The sequence below is a fragment of the Crotalus tigris genome, unplaced genomic scaffold (assembly GCF_016545835.1).
Source record: "Crotalus tigris isolate CLP2741 ecotype Arizona unplaced genomic scaffold, ASM1654583v1 scf7180000019328.220996217465:2438092, whole genome shotgun sequence".
Taxonomy (NCBI): Eukaryota; Metazoa; Chordata; class Lepidosauria; order Squamata; family Viperidae; genus Crotalus; species Crotalus tigris.
In genome coordinates, this window is record NW_024097488.1 from 1512371 (window position 1) to 1520601 (window position 8231).

The following is an 8231-nucleotide window of genomic DNA, read 5'->3' on the forward strand; positions in this document are numbered from 1 at the left end:
TTCCTCACCCAAATAATTTCCCAGGTATCTAGTAGAACCGGTTCATCAAAATTTTGTGCCAATTTAACCATACATTCTTTAACTAATTCTGCTTCTGAATCCAATTCTACTAACACCCCATAAATTCTCTTAATATGAGTTCGTCTTTGATCTTTTATTTGTTTTAACAAATTCTCATCTTCTCTAAGCAAACCCACATTACGATCTATCTTCCACCTATCCACTATTTGTCTATACTGAAACCATGAATAAATAATATTATCTTGTATTAAATCTTCCAAAGATTTTAACTGCCAATTTTTACCATCCCATTATTCTTCATATACCTTCCAGTTATAAAACCCGTTTGATCCGTATGTATAACATGATGCAAAACCCTCATAAGCCTATTAGCTAAAATTTTTGAAAAAATCTTGTAATCTACATTTAGGAGAGATATAGGCCTATAATTCTTTGGTAGGGTAAGATCTTGATCTTCTTTTGGAATCAAAGATATAAAGGCTCTACCCCATGACGGGGGGGATCTCTGAACCCTGTAATATATTGTTAAAGAGCTCACTTAAAGGTTGAATCATCTCTTGTACCAAAGTTTTATAATAAATAGATGTCAAACCATCCATACCCGGTGCTTTACCTAATTTTAATTCTTTGATCACTGTCTCAATTTCCTCACTAGTAATCAAACCATTGATTTCTTGTTTCTGATCTTCTGTTAATTTAGGAAAGTTGGCTTCATTTAAATAATTATCTATATCTAAAACCTGTACTTTAGTACTTATATATAATTTTTGATAATAATCTAAAAAAGATTTCTTAATCAACTCCTTCTGATATACCAATTTACCATTATAATTTATTTTATCTATAGTTCTCTGTCTCTGCTTCTTTCTCAGTTGGTAAGCCAACCATCTCCCTGGTTTATTAGCATTACAGAATGTGTTTTGTTTCATATACAATAAATTAGTTGCAGTTTGATCAGCCATCAACATATTAAATTGTGATTTGAGCAATTTTATAGATTCCTTAATCTTATCATCTGTAGGATTTAAAATCAAAGCTTTTTCTTTTAGTTTAATCTCATCTTCCAACTCCTTACGTTTCTGGATCTGTTTCTGTCTATAAACATTATTCATTTGTATCAAAATCCCCCACATGAAGGCTTTACCTGCATCCCAGACCATTGACATTGAAGTTCCCTTATGCATATTTAAAACAAAATAATCCTTTAATTGCTCCTTTAATTTTTGAACATTCTTTTTTTGTCTAAATAAATTTTCATTCATCCTCCACGATCTCCTCTCCTCTTTTTCATCAACCAATTCCATCCAAACTGGACTGTGATCTGTCAATGTCCTAGGAAAAATTTTAACATTCTTTACCCTAAAGTATAAATCTGTTGTAATAAAAAAAAAATCAATTCTTGAAAAAGATTGATGTCTATCCGAAAAGAAAGTGAAATCTCTCTCCTCCTGATTGTGTTCACGCCAATAATCTCGCAGCTCCCAGTCTTCTTTCAAATCAAAAAAAGCTTTAGGTAATTTAGCCTGTTTAAAAGAAATAGAAGATCCTTTTTTGTCTCTTTGTGTATCTAAAACACCATTCCAGTCTCCCATTAATATAACAGATCTGTAATCCAACAAAGTTAATTTTTGGTGTAACAATCTGTAAAATTGTTCCTGTTGTTGATTTGGTGCATACACTATAAGTGTATGGTGCATACACTATAAGTACTTTCTTACCATACAAACCAACTTCAATCATAACATATCTCCCTTGAGGATCAGATTCTACCAAACAGGCTGATAAATTTTGCTTAACATAGATAACTACTCCCCCTTTTTTCCCAGGAGCAAAAGATACAAAATGAGACCCAAACGAGCATTAACTAAATATTTTTGATCCTTAGAAATAATATGTGTTTCCTGCAAGCAAATAATATCATTATTATGTTGCTTTAAATAATGAAAAATTTTCTTTCTCTTTTGAGGGGAATTAAGGCCATTAGCATTCCATGTCAGGAGCTTTACCATCTCCCTTTACCAGAAGCCTGGAGAAGACTGCTTGAAGATCTGCCATTGAAGAATGTACTGCAGAACTCTTAGGTCTTGCTCCTCCCACCAGCATCGAAGCAAATTCTTGAAGAGCTTCTTTAACTTCTTTCTTCTGTTGTTCCTTTTCCTTACGTCTATGTGCTGCGCGAGTCATTCTTTGCTCTTTAATCTCTGTTTGTTGCAACCACTCCGCCTGTGACTTTCCAGCAACCATCAATTCTACTTCTTCAGACTGCTGTTCCACCTCTTTGCCATCCAAGACTTTCTGCATCATAGATGATGGTGAGCCTGCTCCCAGGACCGACTTGTAAAACTCCTTTGCTTTAGAAACTGTATTAAGTCTATAACGCGTCCCCGCATGGCTCACAACAATACCCATCGGAATCTCCCATCTGAATGGCATCAATCTTTTTTAAAGTTCATTAGCTAGGAAAGCAAACTCTTTTCTCTTTCTTAAAATTTTGGATGGGATCTCCTTTAGAATGATGACATCTTGAGCAGCAATCTGAAACCTCTTATTATAAAAAGCTTGTATGATTTCATTACGCAGAGATCTCTTTCCAAAATAAATCACCACATCTCTTGGTAAGTTTCTTTGTTTTGCAACCCAGGAGTTAACTCTAAATATTTTTTCAACTTCTCTGAGTATTTCCTCTTTCTCTCTATTCAAAATAGCAGCAAAGTCATTTACCACAATCTCTCTCAGGTCTTGCTGCATATCTTCTTTCAGGCCTCTGATTCTTAAAGCATATTCCATTCTCTGTACTGAGACATAACAATGTCATCTTGTGAAATTTCCATCTTTTTTTCCATGCCTTCAAACTTGTTTTCCAGAATATCCACCTTATCTGCCACCTCTTCCACTCTAGAATCCAACTTCTCAACCACAGAAGCAAGTCCTGTTAAGGCCATAACTATATCTTGCCTCAAAATAGTGTTATTCTGCTCTAAAAGCTCCTTCATTTCCCCTCTGATTTGAGTTTTATTCTGCTCTAGAAGCTCCTTCATTTCCCCCCTGATTTGAGCTACAGCATTTCCCATTATATCTTTCATATCTTGTACCGTTATTACTGGCAAAGGAGGAGAGGATGGTGGTGTGGCTTTAGGTTGTTGTGCCGGTAAGATCGCAGGAGAAGAAGCCACCTTAGGTACTGTAGAGGTTACTTGCCTCTTTGAAGCCATTTTAAAAAAGAAAAAATCTTCTTTCCTCCTTCTTTAAAAAAAAACAATAAAAAGTCCCTTAAAAGGAAAAAAAAATGACAAAGGAGAGTTTAACAAACAAAAAAAAAAGAGAAAAAAAAATATTTCCAAAACACAAATCCACCTTTAAAAAAATTTAAAAGAAAAAACCATCTAGTCCATAACGTTCCATTTCACTCACTTTTTTTCAGATGAAAAAAAAACTTTCAAATTGCAATTTTACTTTCACTCTCCGCACAAGAAAAAACGAAGAAAAAAAAGAAAAAGAAATAAAGGTCAACTTTTCAAACTAAAGTCCAAATGAAATGCAATAAATCCAATCCTTTATCCAGCTCTGTCCGCTTTTAAAAATAACTCACCCGGTCCCTTTAAGCGCGGAGATGGTAGCGGCGTTTGGCTTTGTTCCCGAAGGAACAAAGACAGCTGGGAGGCGGAGGCAACCCGAACTCCGAGGGAGCTCTCTTTTCACACCCTAAGGAAAAATTCTTGGGGTGTTCAAGAGGCTCTACCTCTATTCAGGTGATACTCCCCTCCCCCCCTTCACCCGGGAGGGAGGTTTTGAGCCGCGGAACAGCTGGTGCCTGCTGTTCTCCGCGGTTCTCACGCTTTCCCAGGAGGATGGCTACAAAGTAGCCGCCATCACCGACACTAAACCACTGGAAGTAACGTGTCCTCTTTTAGTCATTCATTGGGAAAACACATTTGAGAAAAAAGCCATTAATTAAGAGTCATAGAGGTATTGTAATTATGTTTATAATTATGGTTTGAGAGTATATACAAATCTCAGCTAAATGTTAGACTTATTAAGTGTCACTGAATGTAACTAAGTTTTCTATTTACATCTGTAAACATGATTTCAAAAAAATATTTAATTATGCTATTGGAAATTGAGTTAGCAAATACTTAAAAATAATTAACAGTACTATGTGAAGAATTTTGTTATTGTTATAGTGGCCTTCAATCACTCTAACAGTATATTGAAAGTCTATGCAATATACTGTTTATTCTAAATCCTATTAATTTTACTTTGTATTGTAACATAACAATATAATTTTATAATCTTGTTTTTAACTGTGCTTTTAGTCATGTTTTATATTGTTTTATTATGTTGTTTGTAAACCACCCAATCACTTAAATGAGATGGGTGATATAGAAATTTAATAATAGAAAGACAATATTTAATGTTCTAATTAACATCCACATCTGATTTATAAAATACATTGTTTATTTATGTGAAGGTTAATAAAAAATAAACCCCTTCAAGCTTAATGTATTTTAATTCACACATTAGTTTTGTCTACTATTTCTATCAAGGAATATAGACAAGGGGGAAACTGAAATACAAAACCAAAAATATTGTCTAATGATGTGATCTTAGTTGCCTTTTCAAAATTACTGAATTTCTCCTAAACTACATTCCCCCATTGCATTCAATTGGTTCTTTTTTTTTCAATTACAGATGTATAAGCCGGTACTGTAGGTAGCTAACAAAATAAATTCAGACAATTCAGCAAAGTTAATATGGAGTATCTGCCTTGGTTACAACACAATATAATGTGTGTTAGCCTCAAAGAAAATGCCATGGTGTGATCAGTCAATTATATCTTCTATAGCAGGCCTCCTGTTGGGTTTCCCAGAATTCTCATATGGCACAGACCAGAAACTCATTTGAATGGTGCTAAATGGGGAGCATTGACCTATGGACTGCAGTTCTTACCACTTTTAAAATCTGCCGATTCTGAGATTACTATTTTGATCTTCTTGTTTTAATTTTTGATAGACTAACAGATCTACATATTTGTCTTTCTTCCTTGCATGAATGCATCCTAACTTCCAGAATGAATACATGTCCAAATTTAATCAGAATTTACATTAGATTTTTTACTACAGATCTAATACTATCTACACATTTATAGATATTCTAGATTCTGTCTATGCTAAACACCTGATATTATATTAAACTGAAGTCAAACACCTGCATTTTGACTATACAAGCACAGGGTACAAGGTGCATGTCTACAAAAAGGCTAGGGATTTTTCATATTACTAATACTCTTAATATTTAACTAAATAATGGAGATTGGGGAATACAATACATTAACTGAGCATGAACCTAAGTCAGATATCTACATTAGTTTTCTTTATTCTTTCAGTAAAACATCAAATTTTAAATATTGAAAGAACTGGGTTTAACTTACAATCTTTGACTTCTCCAAAATTATCCCCAGTACATTTTTAGTGCATTCACAATGTTGATAATATTTTACATATTTATTAAAAGTATATTCCTCCATTACTCCAGAAGCAAAAGGTGGCATACACAACATCACTCTTCCAACATGCCCACAACCACCTTGTAGGGGAAGCTGATCTGAAGTTAACAAAATGGCCCCAAGTCACACAGTGAGCATGCAGTGAGCTTCCATTATGGAAAATGGATGTGAATACACACAACCATGACACCAAACCATCTTTCAGTGCAATTGCCAAATGTATGTTGGGAGGTGAAACCACATTCTGTCAGATGCATTCAACCATGCTAGATTATGGATTAACAAGGATTAAATTTTCTCTCCCAACAACTGTTCAGCATATTAAACTCTTTTTCACAATTCCTCATTATTACTTTGGAACTCACTAGAGGGTGCTAGATGCATTGCTATTTACAGCCGAGTCTTATCCGTATGAAATATGAATTAGCCTACTGCTGAGACTGCTGTATTTATGCAGTGGTGCAGATTCTCAGAACTGGAGGATTTTTTCCCCTCTGCCTGTAATGTAAAATAAAAAAAGCAAGCCCTTTGCCACAGCAGATCATCAACTGCAAGTGGCAGAATTGTCCATCCCCTAATTCTATAGACAAGACCTCTGAGACTGGAAAAATTGGTCCCTCCCCAGCCTGTGTTAATGTGGTCAGCATACACACAGCGTTGTGTGCAGTGGAGTATCTAGTTACTATCTGTCTTAGCCCCTTGAATGCTTTAATTAAATGTGCATAGAATCAGAGTCAAATGCTCATCCCTTTTTCTTAACTTTTATATGGAAAAGATACATAAAATAAAATAACAGGTATGTATTTCTTTTTACAGAAACTATTTCTATAACAATGATACAAAATTCATTGCATTTGATTTTTTTAAGCAACTGAGTATCTAATCCATATTGAGACAGTTTAGCCTTCAGTTAAATAACTCATAAGTTTGTTAAATGTTGTATGTGGTTTCTTATATTTATCATGGCTGTTGTATTTTCTAGGAAATGGACACTCTTTATTCAGGACTAAAATATGTTTCAATATGGAACTATTTTCTTATTGGAAAGGAACATAAGATTATATAATGCAGCTTCCAAGGATTCAGCTTCTGACTAAGCCTTCCTCAAACTTGTACTCTGCTTGGCTAGACAGGAATTTTGGGACTGATAATTACTGGGAGGGTACTGAGTTGAAGAAAACTTATTTTTTGCCAAGTGCTGAGACAGATCCAGGTAAGGTTTCAGACTTCCAGATAGCAAATCATCTGGATCAGAAATAGCAGCAGTTGACCAAAGAGTATGTTGACAAAACAAGTGGGACACCTTATGTAAAGTCTTGGCTTACACCCACACAGACTGAGAGCATGTTTACTGATTAACAAGGAAGATCAGACCACGTACAATGCTGCACAAGGCAACATTTTCTTTAAGCAGAGCAAGAATCTGGATTTTAATGTCTTACTACACATATGTTCAGTACTTGCATAATTTCTTATTGTAGAAGCTGTGTGTACTTTTAATTTATAGAGCAGTATTTTCCTGAATTTTGGAGAAATCCTTGGGTATTTTCATAGAGTGTTTTCAGAAGTTCAGAAAAAAATCAGTGTAGGGCAATTCAATGTAGGTTCTATCTGAGGGCCAAATCATTTTTTAAAATCCTCATTTATGTCTGAAACCAGAGCAAAACCTATTTTTTTTCTTGTGCAACCATAGCCTTTGAATAGTTTACCATCCAATTGCCAAGACCTTTTCTTCTGAGCATCTGGCATTCAGTCACATACTATTATTTCACTAGCTGTTTGAGGGGAAAGGTGCTTGGCAGTTTTGAAGTAAAGCAAACACTCCTTTTTTGCCTGAATTTAAAAAGTGGATAGGTGGGTATTAGCAATTTATTCTCTTCTATTTTGTGCAGAGTGAGGGTGATTTTTGTTCTTCAGGAACTGTGGAATTTGGATTGAGGCCCAAACCAAATGATATTCCTTTGCATTCTCCCTCAGCATTTCAAAGCCTACAGCTGTAAAGACATTGAAGGGTGGCTTAAAATGATCTTCTCTGTGAATGGCCTGTTTCATGTTTGCTATTAAAAATAGTGAGGACTGCAGTCTAAATTCCTATTTTTGTTGTTTGGCACTGCTATCTCACTCTAAAACCAGAGCCCTTGAGTTTCTTACAGCATTTATAAAATGCAATAGAAAACAACCATTAGAAATCTATGCATAAAACAGAAAAAGTGTACAAATAAAGTATGCTGAATTACTTTGACTTTAAGCTGATGCTGTCCCTTATCTACAGTGTTGACCCCGGCCATTTAAAATATTCCTCACATAGGCTCATTAAACACCAGACTGTAAAAAAATTACACGTGATGCACACATATACAAACAACATATTTAAACATGTTTAGTGTTTAAATTTCAATGCTAGACAATTTTCCATTTAAATAAAACAAATTATTTAATTATTCTGTGTACTGCCAAACCATATTCTTCAGCTATTATTAAATTGCAATGATTGTAAATAGATGTAAAAACAGTCTGCAATAAAGTATCATGGGCTTGTATTAGTAATATTTATATACAACCATAATCAAAGACTAAACTGGGGTTTATAAACTCTTATACAGGTAAGCCTAACAATGGTAATTGGGACCAATATTTCCATTGCTAAACACTGAAATCATAAAGTATGACATCATATTACTGCATTGCTTAACAACAGCAATTCTGG